This window comes from Acinonyx jubatus, chromosome C1 (genome assembly GCF_027475565.1).
Source record: "Acinonyx jubatus isolate Ajub_Pintada_27869175 chromosome C1, VMU_Ajub_asm_v1.0, whole genome shotgun sequence".
NCBI classification, from domain to species: Eukaryota; Metazoa; Chordata; class Mammalia; order Carnivora; family Felidae; genus Acinonyx; species Acinonyx jubatus.
In genome coordinates, this window is record NC_069381.1 from 94385714 (window position 1) to 94405932 (window position 20219).

At 45.0% G+C, this 20219-nt stretch overlaps 1 long non-coding RNA gene across 4 annotated transcripts in view; it reads right to left on the reverse strand.

Moving 5' to 3' along the window:
- LOC113599193 (uncharacterized) overlaps positions 1 to 20219 on the reverse strand; it is a 62990-nt gene that overhangs the window by 7298 nt on the left and 35473 nt on the right. For 3 of the 4 annotated variants that reach the window (XR_008295137.1, XR_003419916.2, XR_003419919.2), the window contains 2 exons: positions 8727 to 8938; positions 1207 to 7670 (listed from right to left, as the gene is read on the reverse strand). This is a non-coding gene — a long non-coding RNA (uncharacterized LOC113599193). Of the gene's footprint in view, positions 1 to 1206; positions 7671 to 8726; positions 8939 to 20219 lie in introns of those variants that run through there. The other variant, XR_003419917.2, reaches the window with a different exon arrangement.

The window sequence follows — 20219 nt, forward strand, 5'->3', positions numbered from 1 at the left end:
TGGCCCTTGACTTGAAAGAGCTCACAGCCTAATGAGAAAGACAGGAATGCAGGAAACCACTGTAACCAGACTTGATCAGACAACAGCAGAGGTCTCTACAAAGTGCTACAGGAACACAGAGGAGCGAGAGATTGATTTTCTCAGGCTCTCAGAGCCAGTCACAGAGAGCAAGCAATGTTCGTGCTGAGCCATGAGTCAGGAATATCTTAGCAGACAAGGCGGATGAGGCACCGAGGTCAGAAAGGAGCACGTGCACAGACATGAACAGGGAAATGAAATGTTTGGGCAAGTCCCCCATAGAAGAGAGGGAGAATTCCATAAAGGATTCTCGGAGATCTGGGATCTCAGATTCTGGGGCTCAGTAAGGTATTCTGTTGCAGAAGATCTCCCCACACCCTCTGACCAAAGGGCAGGGTTCCCATGTCCTCAAGACTGTTACTTACCTAGAGTGCAACGAGACATTGCTTACACAACACTTTGCTATTCAGAGGCCATTAAACATTATCTCACTGCACTCATCGTTTTGCCAATGAGGAAAGCAAATCTCTGAAAAAGTTCAGCCTCTCCGCTGTTAAGCAGCAGGACTAAAATGCAAGCCCAGATCCTGTGCTCTAAACCCAGGTATTTCTACCTGAGTCACTAGATGGGGAGGGGTGCCCTGGGAAGGGGCGCCGCAGGGCCTTTCCAGTGTCTCTATCAGAGTCTTTTCTAAAATGAATGGAAGTGGAGGGGCGCCTGGGTGGCTCAGTCAGTTAAGTGTCCAACTTCAGCTCAGGTCATGACCTCACGGTTCATGAGTTCAAGCCCCTCCTCTGGCCCCACGCTGCCAGTGCGGAGCCTGTTTGGGATTGTCATTCTCTCCTCTCTCTCTGACCCTCCCCTACTCGTGCTTTCTCTCTTTCAAAATAAGTAAATAAACTTCTTGTAAACTTTTTTTTTTTTTTTTTTTGAGAGACAGAGGGCAAGCAGGGGAGGGGCAGAGAGAGAGGAAGACACAGAATCCTAAGCAAGCTCCAGTCTCTGAGCTGTCAGCACAGAGCCCGATGTGGGGCCGGAACCCACGAACACGAGATCATGACCTGAGCCGAAGTCGGACACTCAACCGACTGAGTCATCCAGGGGCCCCGATAAATAAACTTAAAAATAAATAAATAAATAAATAAATAAATAAATAAATAAATAAATGGAAATGGATAACAACACCAATTCTTTTTCCTTCCCATCCTCACACATGGAGCTGAGAGCTAATTTTGAGAATCCATTCCTAGGGGATCCTACTTCAGCGCCCCAACCTAAGGAATAAAGAGATTTCCCCTGACTCTGGGGAGCCCCTATCATCCCTGCCCCCAAGTCATCTCTAGTTTCTTCCAGGAAGTCACTAGAAGACAGAACAAACAGTAGAATCAGGGACAGATAATGCCAGATGCCAACACAGAAGAGAACACCGTCTCTTTGTGCTCTGTGACCTTCACAAACCCACTGGGGACTTACACAGAAAAACATGGGGGCAGCAAGCACCTTGTCTGCAATGTCACCCTGCCTTCACCTCCCCTCCGTCCCCCATGCCCAGGGCCCTTCATTTCTCTTTCTCCCCGTTCTTTCCCTCAGCCCAGAATTGGATCGAGAGAGCAAAGACTGATGTTTTCAGTGAGGTTCTCTGCAGGGAGACGGGCCTGCTGGAGTTGACCAGAGTTCCTTCCTTCTCCTGTAGGAAGAATGCTGGCAAATGAGGGGGCCTGGTGCTCCTCCCAGGGGACATGAAGGCCAGCACCTCGGAAGCTGCTAGTTCTAGCTTGGGGCAGAGATTCTTCAGAAATGACAGAAACCCCGGGCAGCGGCCGCTTTCCACCTGTTGTTCACTTAAAGAAGCAGCCATATTTTCCAAATGGAAAGGGAGCTATAGTCTACTCAAGGAATTTTTTTCTGATTTATTACATTTGTTTATATGCAAAGCCCTATAAAGGTATGCAGATTAAGTCACATGAAGTTATGCATTTACTGAATTATATTTATTTAAAAGGATAATACATAAATATAGGACTATCCCTAAAATCCAGTGTGTAAGGCTGCCTTTGGTACAAGAGAACATAATTCCTTCTGTAATTGTTTCTCCCTACAATGAGTGGCAAAGGAGGAAACAAGAAAATGTGGTGCCCCAAAACTGAAAAAGATTTAGGGACAGGTCTCTTTAGATAGCACCTAGTAGAGGAAGGAATTTGGGGCCTCCTTAACTGTGTTGAAAATGCCCCCTGCTCTGTGCCTCCATTATTGCATTTATCACATTATATTGTAAAACATTTGTTTTCTGTAGATACCAGGGTCTCTTTGAGGCCAAAGACTGCACACTTCTCATTTTAAACACTCTGTGCTCAGTGCAATGCCTCATAGGAGCCCAATAAATACATGTCAGGTGATTCATCCATGAATTGGGACACTATAAGTTATGCCCACCAGTAAACCAATACTCTCTACACTTGTTACAGTCTGTGTTCTTAAATTTACTTGTTTCCTTAATGTCAAAGTAAATTTCTTCAAAAAACAAAAACAAAAACGTCTGTTGGTTGAACCACGGAGAGAAGGATTTGTCCATGCCTACATTAGTGAAAACAAGGTCAAGGTCCATTGTAAAGGGAGATGAAGACCTTGCATGAAGAAAATTGTCAAGCCTTAGGCAAAAATTCTTAAAGGAACCTGAGTTAAGAGTGTGCAGCCAAGCCCCAGGCCATAGAAATTCTGAGGGTCATTCAACACAAAGGAATCAGGAAACCAGTCTGAGAGTGGAGCCACCCGCCAAAAAAGCAGACAGTTCATCCCAGAAGATCTAGCACGAACTTGCTGAGAATTTCCATCAAGAGTCCCTGGAACTTCAACACAGGGATCTTTTATAGGTGCAGCCAACCACACCGTGGCATCTGTCTCCTGCGGTGACTTCTGGGCAACGCAGATAGAGTGAGAGTCCATTGCAGCTGCCTTTTCATGAACTGTAGGGACCCTCACACATTCTTTTTTGCTTGTGCCTCAAAGGACAACGCTTCACATGCCTGTCCCCTGCTAATCCCAAAGAGAGGGAGTTTGATGACCTTGTGGACATGAGCACTATCTACACAAATAAGGAAAAACAGCTGGCTCTGCTTAGTTAGTTAATACAATTTCGTTCCATTTATGGGAACAAACATCTCCCTCACCAGGGAGCTCAACAACAATAGATGTACCAAGTACTTTCCATACAGTAGACACAGTGGATACAGCCATGTATTAATTAGCTAGGCTACACTTCCGTAACAACTCCCAAAGTTCAGTGATTGAAAACACAGCAAGCTGGCTTCCTTCTCATGTGACAGCCCAGGGAGGATGTTCAGGTCTTCCGCCACCGTTCGGGGACCGAGGCGGCCAGCTTCCACAGCAGCCTCCAAGGTCCCTTTGGGCCTTGTCACCATTTGCAGAAAGTGGCAAAGTAGAAAGGAAGCAGCATGGAGGAGGCACTCTCCTCTCTGGGCCTGAAGGATACATTCCAGTGGGAAAGACCTGGTCTCTCCTAATTGCCACAAAGGCCGAAAGAAGCAAGGAGCTACCTTTCTAGACTTCCTCACCCCCAAACAGTTGGGCTAATCAAGCACAAGGGGCCATGGCAGTGGGAAGTACCCTCCTGGTGGAGACCCTCTCCGGGATGGTTCCTGGGCTCCCCCTCCCCCTCACCACAGTCCCCAACATGCCTGCAAGGCGGGGTGTATCGCCCACCCCAAAGGCACTCCCTCACTCAGTCAACATATATTTATTGTTCGTATCATATACCAGGCATGGGGCTAGGTGCTGGGGGCATAAGTGACACATGGCTGATGTCTCCACAGAACTGACATTCTTGTGTGCTGGAGACGCAAGACAAAAGCCAACCAATCATTCAACACGATTTCCTAGAGCAATAACAGTTTTAAAGGAAATAAAACAACCATCGTGGGAGTGAAAGTGTAGAGTCAGAGGGCTACTTTGGATGCAGAGGTCAGGGAAGCCCTCCCTGAGTCCTAAGAGGAGAGGGGACAGTCACACAGATGGCAGAGAAGGCTTGGGCCCAGCAGCAAGTCCCAAAGCCTAAAGCAGGAATGGACTGGGCAAGTCTGAGGACCAAAGGGAAGGTCAGCATGGACAGTGCCCCATGGGGAGGGCAGTGGCCTGAAATGAGACGAGAGAGGTGCACAGGGCCATGTGGCAAAGAGCCACGGTAAGAGGTCATTGGATACTAAGCTAATGCTTATTGAGCCCCAGCTAATGCTTATTGAGCCAAGAGACTGAAGATACTACACTGAAGAATGAAATCCCTGCCTTGGTGGAGCCCACACGTGCCTGGGAGAGACAGAGTCAATAAACAAATGAATACATGAACAATATCACATCAGGAAGTGGGCAGAGCTCTAAGGGAGATGAAGCAGGAAATAAGAGGAGATTGATGGGGCTGCTATTGCACACGGGACAGAAAAGCAAGGCCTCTGGTGAAGTGAGCAGGCCTGAAGGAGGTGAATATCTGAGGGAACAGCATTCCAGAGAGCTCCTAGGGTTGCCCGATAAAATACAAGATGCCCGATAAAGTACAGGATGCTACTTTTGAAATTCAGACAGGGTCACCTGGGTGGCTCAGTCGGTTAGGCATCTGACTCTTGCTTTCGACTCAGATCATGATCTGATGGTTCATGGGTTAATGGTACAGTGATAGCATGGAGCCTGCTGGGGATTCTCTCTCTCCACCCCTCCTCTGCACTCTCTCTTTCCCTCTCTCTCTCTCAAAATAAATAAAATAAATTTTAACAAAGAAAAGAAATTCAAATAAACAAATATTGCACAGGGCATACTTGTACTAAAAATGATTCATTGCTTATCTGAAATTCAATGTTAGCTGGGCACACTGTATTCTCAGTTGCTAAATCTGGTGACCATGAGAGAGAGGGAACAGAAAGTGTGAAGGCCCCGAGGCAGGAACATGCTTGGCATGTTCACAGCCCAGCATGGAGACTGCTGTGGGCGGTGAGGCTGGAGGGGGCAGAGGCCACACACGCAGGACCCTAGGGTCCTGCAAGTACTCTGGATTTTCTTCTACGTGGAGTGGAAGACCTGGGAGGGTTTTGAGCAACTGTGTGAAGGACAAAAAGAGAAGACACAGGGCTGCTACTGTACTCATCCCGCCTCCAGAAGGTTCAAATGGAGGAGGTCGAAGATCAAGGTTATTCCAGGTTCAAACATTCCGCTGCACTATGCCTGCCACTGGGTAGCCACAGAGATGGGAAGAAGAGAGTTTGGGGACCACTCCGGCTAGGATCCTCATTCCATGGGCAGGGATCAGGTGTACCCTCTCCCGACTCCCTTTCTCTCATTCTTCTCGAGGAAACAGCATTCCAGACAGCTCCTAGGGTTGCCCGACAAAATACAGGATGCTACTTTTAATAATCAATGTGGACCGGAGGGCTCATCAGGATGTCCAGGGCTTGGGCCATCACTATTTCTTCATCACTGTTGCATAGAGATAAGTGCAATTCATGCTGCAGCTCCCAGGCCTTCATGTGCCCCCCAGGCACAGTCCTGGAACCCACGGGCACAGCCACCATGACACCACTCCTTCTTTCCATCCAAAATGGAGCAGAGTCCATGCCTGGAGAAATTGGCCTAACTGTTCTTCTGTCTCTTTTCTTGACCTATCTGTTCTTCTATCATGTCTACACCATGAAAGTAGGGAAGGAGGGGCTGGGTTTCTTTAGGTCCCATCACTGCTATCGATTCTCTGCCCTGCCGTCAGCAGTCCTGTGCCTACGGTCTGGACTCCTGGTGTTCCAGCTGTCAGCTTTAATCATCGGCAAGAGTAAACACAGGCAGATACGGTTTCCAGGATGCTCTGTAAAACTTCTCACACTGAGCTTGAAAAGGAACATTTTCTGGGATTGGCTGGGGACATGTGACTCTACAAGCAACCAGAGTCCAGCTAAGAGAGGATAAGGAAATTACCAGGACAAGGCCAGTGGCGGGGGGGGGGGGGGGGGGGGGAGGTCCTTCCCTTAAAGATGCGATGGAAAGAGGTTTCCTTATGACTTCTTAAGAAGAAGCTCTAGACCTCAGTTTCCAATAGCAGCAACTGATTCCAATTGCAATGATTGAATGATCCTGTACAAAGAGCATTGATTCAGGAATTGACTCGAGAGTTATAGATCTACCTAGAAGGACTTCTCCAGTGATTTGTCTCTGTCCTTGGCTTTGTCCTATAAAACATCTACTTCAACAGCTTGAATAGAAACATGTCAAGTTTACAGAGAACCCAAAACACTGACGAACCAGGGGAAAAACCTGAACTAGCTGAGTAACCTTGGGCAATATGCTTAACCATTCTGAGCTGCAGTTTCTGCATCTGTAAAATAAATAATAAATCCCACTTCTGTAGAGTGTTCTGGGGATTAACTGAGATGCCCTATGCAAAGTACCTATCCCAATGTTTGGCACAAAGAACACACCCGGTAAGTAATAATTCCCTTCCCTCGGTTTTGTCATCTGTGAAATGGGGATGATAAAAGTATAAATGTCATCAGAAACTGAAACCCAATTCACTTTGGAAAGAAGACTTAGTTGCTGGATAACGACCACAGGCTACAACAATAGACCAAAATCAAGAAAATGAACATTAATAAGCCGTGCAATTAAAAACTAATAACGGCACAGAGAATACAAGCTTGATAACAATTCCAATGAAAAAGACCCGAGAGTTTTAATTAGTCACAAGCTCAGTTTGAAAGCAGAGTGGGACACGTTTACCATGAGAAGCTTATGCAATCATAGGTTACATAATAATAATAATTAACATATACTGAACACTTAACTACATCCCAAGTGATAGTCTAAGTATTGTTCTTTACTCCTTTAATGCCCTCAACAACACTATGAACTGCTACATTTATCACTAGTTTATAGATGACAAAACTGAAACAGAGAGAGGTTAAGTACATTGTCTATCGTCACATTAATTTGTTAATAGCAAAGCTGGGACAGAAATAGCAGAACGGGGCACAGTTCAGACCACATCTGAAGTTACTGGGTTAGTTCTCGGTACCGCGTCACATACAGCCACATTGTCCCTGCCCTGATGTACCCCAGCCTTCAACTGTTCTGTGCCATCAGGTCAGGGGGTGGGGGAGAGGTCAGGGGTCACATAGCTTGGAATTAAGCCACTCACCCGGGCCCAGGCTGTAAAGGCAAAGCCATTACATCAAGGTACCCGCGTTACTCTTTAAGATCATGTCACTGTCTATCAGACAAGGGACTTTGTGCCTCAAGATAGGGCCTTGGGTGCCCTATTGCCCCTGAATTGTCACATTTCTTTCCCCCCTCCTCTTCCTCAGCTTATTCAACTGATCCCCACATGTTAATGCTGTCTACCCTAAAAACTGCTACAGAAGACTGAGGCAAGCTGGATAATTCTTTGAAGTCTCATAACTTCTAAACATTCATGCAAATTTTGTACTCTCTTCCATACCGTATCTGGGTTTGTTTTAATGTAAAAATAATATTTTAAGTGACTTACCACTGAGTAAAATTGATGCTCCAGAGTGATGAACCGTGGTTTTCCTGCAGCTTTGTAGAAACCCTAGCACACTGCTACACGTCCCTAGTTTGAAGAGCTCAGAACTGCAGATGCGTCTTTCCTAACATGGAAAGATGTCCAGGGCACATCATTAGGTGATAAAAGCAGGTTACCAAACAGAATGCACGGTATGACTCTATTCTTGTACACTGCCTGGAAGGTTATGAGTACATCAGTATGTTAACAGAGGTTTTCTCTGGGCTGTAGGAACATGGGTGATTTTTCTTTTGTTCTTTTTGCTTCTTACGTCATGGAATTATTCTACAATGCACATATGTATTTTTTGTGGGGTGATGTATGGGGTTTTGTGGTGGTGGGCTTTGGGGGGGGGGTGGGGATTAGTTTTGCTTTTTAAGATTGAAGAGTTTGAGCTGCCTGAATCTTTCAAACACTTGCTCCAGCAGGCTATGCCTTTCAGCCCGTGAGGTCTTTGCCATCGGAAGCAGGGGGGCCGAGCTGCAAAAACACCGTGCACGTGAATTTAACTTAGGCATCCTCCCTGGCACCTCACCTTGTCACTCCATTGACTTCACCAGCTGTGACCTCAAATATCTGAGATGCTCCTATAAACCCCTGTTGCCTGTGAAGTTTGCTGTGGGGCAATCCCCAACCCTGCTTAATCATTCAGCGTAAGTTTTCTGCATCCTGCCCACATCCTCCCAGCAACCAACTCCAGGTGGGACCACGGTCTTGCCTCTCGACCTCAGCCTTAATGCCACAGACCCAGGAGGGAAGCCTCCCACACTGGGCTGGTCCCCACACTGCACATTCTCCCTATGTCTTGTCACAACTCACTGCTCGTTTGGAACGTATGACTTGACTCCCTTCTTCCCTAGAGGTTGCCCCACCTCAAGCTCAGTTCCCCAGTCTTCTCTCTCTACCTGGTTCTAAGGTCTCAGTCAGGTCCCCTTCCTACCTCACCCGTGATGCCTTTAATCGTAAGTGATTATTTGTTGCACAATTATTATGCGGCAAGCGCGTGCTAAATATTTTATATCCATTGTCTTTCAATTTTCATAATAATCCTTTAAGGTAACTTTCACAGTCCCCATTTCACAGGTAAAGAAACTAAGGCTCAGGGAGATGGAGGGAAGCTTAAGATCTAAGCTAGGCTCACCTGGGTAATGTTTGAGGTTGTTCATGAGGCTGCAGTCAGATGGTGGCTAGGGATAAAGTCGTCTCAACGACTTCTTCCTGACACGCACGTGTCCAGTGGTCGACGCTGGCTATAGGCTTGGACTGGGCCATCAGCCAAAACACCTGCATGCAGTCTCTCCATATGGTTTCTCCACTCGGGTCAGTCTGGGCTTCTTCAGTTAGAGAATATGACTGAAATCCAAAGACAGCAAGATGAGTTTTTAGGACCTAGCCTCTGAGGTCACACAGCATCACTTCTGCCATCTTGTATTGGTCATGACAGTCACAAAACTCTGTCCAGTTTCAAGAGGAAAGAACATAGACCCCACCACTCAATGGAAAGAGTGTCGTCGCACTGCAGGAAGAACACGTGGATGGGATATATTGTGGCAACCACCTTTGGAAACTGTAATCTGCCACAATCACATCACTGGTACATTGGACACAGCCAGTATTTGAACCCAGATCTGCCTCACTGCAAAGCCTGTGCTGTTAAACCATGGTAATACACTGCCAAGAGAGATTCATAATGCCTAAAGCTCTGAGCCTGCGACACAGAATATAACACATCATGACAACATTACCCAGCAAGCATGTCCAGAAGAGGGAGGCCAAGATGTTGAGATGCCCAGAAACAATGTCATATGATTTAACAATATTGAGAGATTGAGAATATTGAGAATATTTAGTCCAAAGAAGACAAAACTGAGAAATGAAATGACAGCTTTCTCAAATATGTATATTTTTAAATTTTCTTAATGTTTACTTATTTCTGAGAGAGAGAGAGAGACAGAGACAGAGTGGGGGGGGGGGGGCAGATAAAGAGAGAGAGAGAGAGGGAGAGAGAGAGACAGAATCCAAAGCAGGCTCCAGGCTCTGAGCTGTCAGCACAGAGCCCGACACGGGGCTCAAACCCATAAACCTTGAGATTATGACCTGAGCCGAAGTTGGACAGTTAACCACCCAGGTGCCCCAGCTTTCTCAAATATATTAAAGGCAAACATGTGCAAGAGGAAAGACAGATTGTGCATTGCATCCCCAGAGATGAAAGAGACAGATAGGCAGATCCAGCCCATCACGGCAGTTCGGTGCAGAAGGCAGAGCACTGAGCTTGAATGTAAGCAAACTAAGTTTACCTCCCAGCTGTACTTCTTACGCAAATCACTTATCCTCTCTAGGCCTCATTTTCCACATCTCTAAAATAGAGATAATAAAGCCTGATCTCCAGGATTTCTGTAAAACATAGGGATGATACATGTATAGCAACCTGACATATAGGAAGCACTCAATAAATAACAGCTGCTATTATTGTTATCATTATTATTTGCTGCTGTTGTGGTTGTTCATTAGAGCTATTCAGCAGTGGGGTGGGCTGCCTGGCAAAAACACGAGGTCCCCTGAAAGGATGCCTATATTTAGCAAGGAGAAGTATCTGGATGAAACGATGGACTGAAAACCAGGAAGTTCTTGGCCCTTGCCCACCCCGGGCCACCAGAGATGAAAGCCAACCCAGGGAGACCCCATTGTCCCTTGGATGGACTTAGCCTTGGGACCTGCTGGGAGTGGGACAGCACTGGCTAGGAAAGAATGAAAGGAAACAGGAAGGCATGAGGCTGAGATGGCAGCACTGGGTCTCTGGGGAGGTGTGGGAAGGCAGCAGAGGTCTTTGGGCAAAGACCGTGATTAGAATCATAAAGATGTTGGTGGGGTTCTGGAAGCATCCATCTAGGCAGGGTTCCTGGGGGCAGCCTCCAATCCTGAGTGGAAAGCCATGGTGAGACTGAGTTAGGGCTGGGCCCCAGACAAGAAGGATGACTCCAACAACACTGGTTACAAATCAGGAAACCAATTCCCAAATCAGATCCTATAGCCTCGCAAACAATATAGGGGCAGGAGGGAAGGGAGGCAAGGAAGGAGTGGAGGAGGGAGGAGGTACTTGATCCCAATGAACATCTTGTACAGTAGCCGCTATGTGCCAGAGGTAACTTCACATTTTATGACTCATTTAATCATCACCATGATCCCCTAAGCTGTCTGTTATTATTATCCCCATCTTACAGGGGAGGAGAGCGAGGTATAGAGAGGCTAAGGTGCTTGCTCAAGTTCCTAGAGCTAGAAGTTGCCAGAGTCAGGTTTGACCTCAGGAAATCTGGTTCCAGTGGTGTGATCTCTACCACTCTGCTCTCCCGTCTCTGTAGGTGCTAGCCAGATGCATACACCACTTCATTTCGTTTTATTTTTAAGGGTAGTTATTGCTGTTCCTATTTTCAGAGGGCCATGGACGCTCAGAGGAAGAGAAGCTTCCTTGATATGAAACAGCTCGTAGAGAACTGAAGCAGGACATTGACACAGGTCTGTCAGCTCTTGCAATCACAGCCAGGCACAAGGACACAGGACCCACCAGAGGATGTTAGCTACCAGCTTAGAGCAGCAGGACCAAGTGATTCCATTTGCTACAGCCAGAGGCCATGAGCCAAAGGTATCCGGGCCTGCCTTGGGCTGAGTGGGCCCACGGGATGGACAGCTGGTCAAATCTCAGGGTCATGGCAGGGTCTCGGTGATTTAACAGGGACAATACCCCCAGGGCAGGACACCTGTTCCCTCCCCCAACCCGCCCCCAACCTCCCCAACAAATGCAGCCGTGCTTGGGCTTGCGGTGTCACAGTGATAAATTCCACTCTCTGATGGCAAAACTCCCGGGCCCCATCCCTGTCTGCCTGTTAAGCTGCAAGACCTTTCCCTGTGTCACCAGGGAAAACCTCGGAGAAAAGGAAAAAGACTGGGTTTCCAGAACATTAAACTCCCATTGCCACTACTGCCTGCCAATCTCCCTGCTAATCACTTAAAGCCAACGCACCTTGGAGGAAGGGGCAGTGGGGGCTGCTCACTGCAGCCCTGCCTACTGACAATCCTTGTCTTTTCAGCAGGAAGGGACCTTTGAAGGTCAACTTGTCCCTTCTCCTGCCCTGGCTCAGACTCACTTCATGCAGAGAAAGAAAGCTGGCCGAGCCAAAGGGACAGGTCTCCCTCCACATTTTGTGACAAAAATATCAACCAGAGTTTATCCAGGAGCCAACAAATATTTAGTGAGCACTTTCCATGTGCCAGACGCTGGGCTGATTAAATAGGGCTCCAGCCCTCTGTCTACAAAGCTTCTAATCAGGGGCTTGAGCAACAAGGACCAAGGAAAGGAGTGTTCTTCAGATTTGGGGATAGAAATGCTGAAAACTTCTCTCCTCCACCCCTACTCCATCATCTCCACCAGCAGCCCACAAAGCACACATTCTTCCTGCCTTCTTTTCTGGCTTGACTGGACTAGGAAATACTTTCATGCGAAGCATCAGACTTTTCCAACACAAAGGTTCAATGGAGTTTTGCCGGCAGCGGGCCATAATAAAAAGATGACTGAATTGAGCATGCAGTTGAGAGACGGGGTCACAGTATGAACCTGGAAGAGTCTCTCTCAGCCCCAGTGATTCTCACATGCGTTATCTGTAAAATGGGATTAAGTTTACCACCCACTTCATAAATGGTTCATCCCATTGCAATCTTGTTAAATAAACCCAGCTCCCCATGCTGATATATGATAAGAGTGTATGATATATATGATATCATATATGATAAGAGTACATTTTAGGGTGGCTCAGGTTAAGCATCCGACTCTTGATTTCAGCTCAGGTCGTGATCTCACAGCTCAAGGGATCGAGCCCCACATCAGGTTCTATGCTGATAGCTTGGAGACTGCTTGGGATTCTCTCTTTCCCTCTCTCTCTCTGCTCTCCCCTGCTTGCTCTCTGTCTCTCTCTTAAAATAAATAAATAAAGTTTTAAAAAAGAGTACATTTTAGAAAAAATACACATAAAGCAGTGACTCTAGGGTGTGGGGAAATGGACCCTTTTATACACTGCTGGTAGAAGTATAAATTGGTGCAACTTTTTGCATGGGGGACAGGAGGAGAAATTGGCAATAAGTTACAAGGAAAACTCACTGTACTCACCCTTTTCCTCAAAAATCTTCTTTCCAGAAATTTACTTAAGGTGTATTAAAAGAGATATGTTAGACCAATGGTCATCACAACATCACTTATAATTATGCCAAAAGCTATGTATAATTTAACGTTTAACATATGATATTTAACATTTTAGAGAACTGCCCATAATAAAAAAAAAATCACAGCCGAATATCCAACACCTATCTTAAGAAATGGAATATTCATGCTGTACACCTGAAACTAATGTAACACTGTGTGTCGACAATACTAAAAAAACAGTCTGTTGAAATAAATATACATGGTATTCTTAACTGCTCCCCACAAAAAAATAGGATATTCACTACAACTTCAGAATCTCCTGCATGCCCTATCCGATCCCACTACCCCAAATTTTGTACTAATCATTCTTTTCCTTTCCTTCATAATTTTACCACACATCTATGTATCTCAAAAGAAAAAAGAAAGAAAATTTTTCATTTTTCCTATATTTCCTAACGTTTATTTTTGAGTCAGAGAGAGACAGAGGCAAGCAGGGGGAGGGACAGAGAGAGAGGGAGACACAGAATCCAAAGCAGGCTCCAGGCTCTGAGCAGTCAGCACAGAGCCAGACATGGGGCTTGAACTCACAAACCTCAAGATCACAACCTGAGCCAAAGTCAGACACTTAACCGACTGAGCCACCCAGGCGCCCCTCATTTTTCCTATTTTTGATCTCTATCTAAATGTGGTCAATTTGTCCATGATTTTAGATCTAACTTGATTTTTCACCCCACAAGTTAGATGATGATGATTATTATATATAATCAATATTTATTTATACTTACCATTTTCTTTTGTCACCTTTCTTTCTTGTACTTCAAACATCTAGGGAGTGTTTTTCTTCTTCCTGGTATATATCTTAGTACCTTTAGTAAGTGTGTCTTGGGAGTCAATTGTATCACTTTTATTTTTCAAACATTTTTTAATTGTCTTTATTTTGCCTTCATGTTTAAGAGATCATTTTAATGAAAGTAGAATTCTACATAATATTTTCACTTAGCACTTCAAAGCTATTATTCCATAGTCTTCTGACTTCTGTGGATGTGTTGAAATATAAGCTGTGGGCCAAATGCTCATTGCTTTGTAAGTAATCTATCTTTTCTCTCTATTTTTAGGATCCTCTCTTTGTCTTCAGTGTTCTTCTATTTTTCTACAAAATGCGGGCTTCTTTTCCTTTATCCAGTTTTGGATTCACTAGGCTTGTCAAAAATGGGGACTAGAGTCTCTCATCAAGACTGGAAACTTTTCAGTCATCATTTCCATTCCCTCTGCCATTCTTTGGGAGTTCAATTATATGTAGGTTGTATCTCCTCACTCTGTCCTTTATATCTCCTATCTCTTTCATCTCTTTGTCTTTCTATTGTATTCTAGATCATTCTTCAGCAATACTTGCAGACCACTAAGTCTTTCTTCAGCTGTGTCTAATTTATTATCACATCCATCCAGTTGCTCATTTTAATGATTAGATATTTTTATTTTCTAGAAGTATTTGTTTCTCTTTTACATCTGATTAGGTTATTCTGATAGCCTTTTGTTCCCTCATTATACTTCCAATACTGTCTTCTTTTGTAAAAAAATTAAACATATTTATTTCATATTCCATATTGAGTAAGTACAGGTCATTATAGTCTCCGAAGCATTTGTTATTTATATTGAATCTCTTTCATGGTAGTTCATTTCCTCATGTGTTTGTTGAATGTTGATTATGAAGCCCATGTCCCTTGAAACTTTGTCTGTGGAATTCTTGGAGGCCAAGTTTTTTTTAAATATGTTCTTTCCAAGCCCTGGGTATCTCACCAATCCAGAACACTTCAAATTTTCAGCCTGGGGTTTTGGATGAATTTGGGTTTCTCCAAGAAAACATTTATCTTTATGTTTTTTCTTCCTTTCCATTAAAGTCAAGGATGACAAGCAAGTTTCTTCATCAACTATCTTCTTCCGTGGAATGTGTTTTTTGTAGTTCACCTACTGGGATTTTTCACCCTCTGGGATCCCAGTTTTGTGTAAGAATCCAGCCTGCTTGGGCTCTGAGCTCTATCTCCCATTTGTCTTGTATATGACCCATATTACTTATTAAACCCCAAATAATCTCTAAGAAAATGACCAGCTGTATACATACATCACTCTTTTAGATTCATGGGGTTTGGTTTTGTTGGGTTGGTTTTTAGGGTTTGGTTTTTTTTTTTGTTTTTTTTGGTTTTTTGGTTTTTTGGTTTTTATCCCTAAGACATTCCCTTTATTTTGTGCCAACTCAGCCATACATTTATGCATTTTTAAAGGGAGAGGAAATATATATATATTCCATCACTTGGGGCATACTGTCCCTGGAGGAGTTTCATGGAACATCTAGTCCGTTATGTTTGATGAAAAGATAAGTATAATTATATTTATTGGCAAAGGAAAATGTCAACATAAGGAGTGAGTATAAAAAATTAAGTTACATAACAGTGTTCTCTCTGGATCATGGGTTGTTGGGTGATGCTTGCTTTATCTTTTGTGCATTTTCCATATTGTTTTAATATTTTTGCAACAGAAATTTATTATTTTAACAAAAATAGTTGTCTGCATTCTACTCACACTATCGTGCAGATATGCAAACATTTGTGGCTTCTTTATTTCTCCATAACATGCTTAGCTATGCTTCTGGAGACTCCACCCTAGTGGGAAGAGTTGAACTAAGGAACAGGAATTCAGTGGACCAGACCCAGTACATGGGTCTCCCCAGATTTGCTTGGCCCTATTTGCCTCTTTCATCCAGCCACACGCTCAATAGATAGTCCCAGCCACAGCTACCACTGCCTCATCTCCTAACTCTCAGCCTTCTCCAAAGTGAGAGCTTCTGCAGATGCTCCAGTGTGCCTACCATGGCAGGAGCCACAGCAACTCCAGTGCCCAGGTCTGATTCAATAAGACCTATGAAGATTCTTATTCCTCTTACCACTTCCAGAGACTCAGATAAAGGGCATGTTTTTACTTACTGCTTTGTAACAAATTACTTCAAAACTAGGGACTTACAGCAACAAATATGTATTATCTCACAGTTTTTGTGGGTTAAGAACCTGGAGTGGCTTAGCTGGGGGGTCGGTCTAGCAATGGTCTCTCCTGAAATGGCAGTTAAGATGTTGACAGGAATTTCAGTACTGAAGGCTTCACCGCACTTCAGTTTCATGTTGTAAATTGGAGATCCACTTCCAGGATGGCTCACTCTCGTGACTATTGGCAAGAGGCTTTAGATCCTCACCAAGTAGGCCTCTCCAATGGACTACTTGAATATACTCACAACATGGAAGCTGGCTTCTCCCAAAGCAAGTAATTTAAGAGCAAGAAGGAAGACACGATATCTGTTATGACCTACTCTCTGAAATCACACATTGTTATTTTCACTTTATTCCATTTGCTAGAAGTAAGTCACCCAGACCAGCCCTCACTCATATGGAGAGGAATTAGGCTCTACTTCCTGAGGAGAGTATGAAAGCATTTGTGGACATATTTTTTGACTGCCACAAAGGGCCGCATCATAGGCATGGGATCTCCTACTTCTTCAGAATCTTCCTAGAGGGACCAGAGAGCACAACCTCATAGTGCAGTAGAGGGAAATGTTGACCATTTAAAGGTAGGAAAGAGTTAAAAACAGCAAATAAATGGGGGCGCCTGGGTGGCTTGCTCGGTTAAGCGTCCGACTTCGGCTCAGGTCCTGATCTCATGGTCTGTGGGTTCGAGCCCCGCGTCGGGCTCTGTGCTGACAGCTCAGAGCCTGGAGCCTGTTTCCGATTCTGTGTCTCCCTCTCTCTCTGCCCCTCCCCTGTTCATGCCCTGTCTCTCTCTGTCTCAAAAATAAATAAACGTTAAAAAAATTTTTTAATAAAAAAAAATAGCAAATAAATGCAAATCATCCACAGACTATTTTGAGGTGTGGTGGTTTCTCGTGGCCCATCTGGAAGAAGGCCCATGTGTCTGAACAATCAAAAGGGATTTCTTGTGAAGCTGTGGCTAGCTCAGCAATGCCTTCTCTCCTTCCCCATGCCACTTTCTTTTTTTCCCTTATTTTTGCTACCCTGGGACTGCGGGCAGTAAAACTTTGGCATATAAGTTTTGTCTCAAATTCTGTGTTCTAGAAACTTGGGTTGAAAGAAGGAGTTCATCTTGGAAATTACTGGCGCTGACATAAACATCCCTTTGGATGGCTTCAGACTTTCAGATTTTCAGACTTTCAGATTTTCAGATTTTCTCCTCCAACCACCCTGACTCTTCCTTAACAGTAGCTGGGTAGATGGTGGATTTACTTGATCTTGTAGTAATAAGAGAGGAGAACTAACCTCTGATCAAACTAACCTCTGCCACTGGGCTTGTCATCTGGTCTGGCTCCTATGCTTGGCCACAACTGATCCTGACTGACTTGTCATCCAGGTAGACACACTAACACCCGTGACTAAAGATCACAGTTTTGGTCCTATTCCTCCAGTTGCAAAGTCCCCTGCTCCGTGAAGTCTTCATTCCAACCCCAGTCCTCCGCTCAACTACAAATTCTCTTGGCATCTCAACCAGGGCACATAAGAGCTTCCAAGTTCTGCGGCCCAACGGCCCAGGCCATGGAGAACGGAAGGACTACTTCAGTCTCATCTAATGCCCACCTCCCTTCACCTTAACTCCTGTGCCATGTGGAGGGGAATATAAGGCTGGAGACATTAAATGCCATGTTCTTGATTCATTCATACCCCTGGAATGTTTTGACCACGTCCAGTATTTTGGCCCAGGGGAGTTGGAAATGAGGACACTGGGATTCTGACTCTCTTGTCCCTCCTCCATCTTTCCCTTCTTCTTCCATACCCCTTCAGCTTCCTAAGTGACTTCCATAACACCAGAGTCTGAACCAGCTCTACCCTATTGTTTATAAGAAAATTCTATGATCATATTCTATGATCAGGGAGGGCAATGAATTCAAAAATTTATCTTCCTTCTCTATGAAACCTTACTTTCAAGAGTGTTTGGTCCTAATGGACTCTGAAACAGGAAGTTGTCTCTGAGATTTAAAGCTGAACAATGACTTCTTTGTTCTAGGCGGTTCTTGCCCTTCCTAAAGCACTAAAATGTTTTGCTTTCCTGGGTGGAAAGCTTTAGGAAAACAGAAGTTTCAGGATATGGGTATACATTCAAAATACATGTTAACCATGTGATCTATCCCCTTGAAACAATTACTTTCTCAAAAAGTACCGTCACTGTCATTGACCCATTATCGAGCCCACCTCCAGCTTGCCTATTTCTTTCCTCCTCCAGATCCCAGTACCAAATACTCAACTTTCCTTTCTATAGATAGCTCACTTGGGACTCATTTTCCTGGTTTTCAACTCAGGAGTCCTTCCAGGCTGTGAGTTCTTCTACTTACCCTCCTGACCAAAGTAAGAAAGAGCTCTCTCCAGCCCCATTCCCTCACCTCACAGCTAGGAAAGAGAGGTAAAACACGGGGATGTGTTAAGACATGAAAAGATGTACGTGAAGTCACTTTGCGAACCATAAAGTGCTGTACAAATATCAAGTATTGTCTCATGAAAGACGCCTTCCCTAACAGCTGAGAATGATACTTCTCTTAATGTTGCCTCTCCAGATACCTGTGTCTTGAATGGTAACATTTGTCCCCAGGGGCCAGGAAGGATAAAGTCAGTATCAGGAGGGAGGCTCTTTAAGTCTCCGGGAAAATAAGGATATGAGAGGGAGCACCTGTGGGAAGTCATCTGTGGAGCCACTTTGTCTGCTTGGAGAATCACTGGCTTCAGGCATCTGCTGGTGGGGCCAGCATAGAGGACCCAACTTAGGGAAGGCATCAGGGATGTCCAAATCATGATACTGAGATGGTGGCAAACCAGACCTTCAGGCAAGCCACTTCTGTGGCCATGGACAGAGATCCACCCAGACCGCTATCAAATTCACTCTGCTGGGTAAAATAGGAGCTGATTTATGTCTCCAGCAGGTATGCCAGAGAAAATTCAAATTGATCAAAAATTAAATATTCATAGGACATTATTCATTAAGATTCATCTCACCGAGTGGATGAAATGAGGCAAGGGAAGAAATTAGCTTGCTTGAGAGTGTCAAAGTAATTATGTGATTAAATTGCAATTTATAATTTCTCCTTCAAAAAAAGCATTACTTCCTGATTTGTGTTTTCTCCTCCTTACTGTGCCCCCTTGTTGTCTAGGCCTGAGCCAAGGGCGCTCAGGGTTCATCGGAAATGGGAAAGCTCCAAACACAGTGCCTGGTCTCACTGTCTACATCCTTTCCCCCACCCACTACTGACTCCAAGGGCGGCCTTTCCACCTGGCCTCGGGGGTTTTCCTCTCTTAATGTGGAGAACAGGGCCTCCAGAAGCAAGTGGCAACCTCCCCAGAGAAGAACAGACAAATCCTCACAGAGACACTCAGATGGATGGCAGCCTTAGGCCACTACCTCTCCTTCCTCGATGAGGGGGGAAAAATACGTACAAAGTACAACTTCCCCTGTGGATCACCAGTCATCTCGACAAGGCATACCTGGATGGCCTCTTAGGAAGTTCCCTTCTGGCAGTCATCCATATTCTTCCAGAGAAGGGAGGCATCCTTCTCATACTCTTGGTTCCCCCTCCTGAACTTGATGTGGACCTATACAGAGCCTCCCTGAGACAAAGTCAGGGTCAGGTAATGATTCATGAAGTTCGCCCACTGAGACTCCATCACTGAAGTTCAACAAGCCAGTTCCCCAACTCCTGCCAACAAAGGTCTCTAAGGAAAGTAGACATCGAAGTTCCAGGACCCAACAGGTTCGAGAATGAGAGAGTAGAGGTCCTCTTGGGTAGCCCACCTCCTTTACCAGGTGGATCCTCCTTACCACACTGTCCCTTCTGGTGACTCCCAAATTAGGCTAAGCCTGAATCCAGTGACAAGGGACACTCCAGAGCCCTACCACACCAAGGCCAAGGTGGCTTTAGTTTTCCAGCTATGCTCTCCAGAGCCCTGAGGGTCCTGGGGATGCTGCCGGCCATGTGGGCAGGAGGGCAGGGGCTGCTAGAGGCCACAAACCCCATTGGGGTGCTCTGCTACTTCTGCAGGTGACTTCATTTCAAGAAAGCGTTTTGCTGCTAAAAATAATCTTAGAGCCACTGAATCAGACGACCTCTCATAAGCCCCTTCCAGCCCAGAAGCCTCTGATTCTCTGACTTTAGTGGTACAGAAACAAAATGTGCTCTGAGCCAGACAAAGCCTCTATTTTCTCTTCTTACCTCTCACTTTAAGAAGAAATGCAGTGTGTCTGTCTGTCTTTCTAGAATCCTAAGTCTAGCTAAGATGATATATATGGGTCTGGAGGCAAATGGGTAACTGTGTTTATCTTGCCCTGTTTCTCTGTCTACACTTCCATCTTGGCCTCCCTCTGTCTCTATAACTCTCTGTGTCTCTCTCTTGCTACTGCCCAATG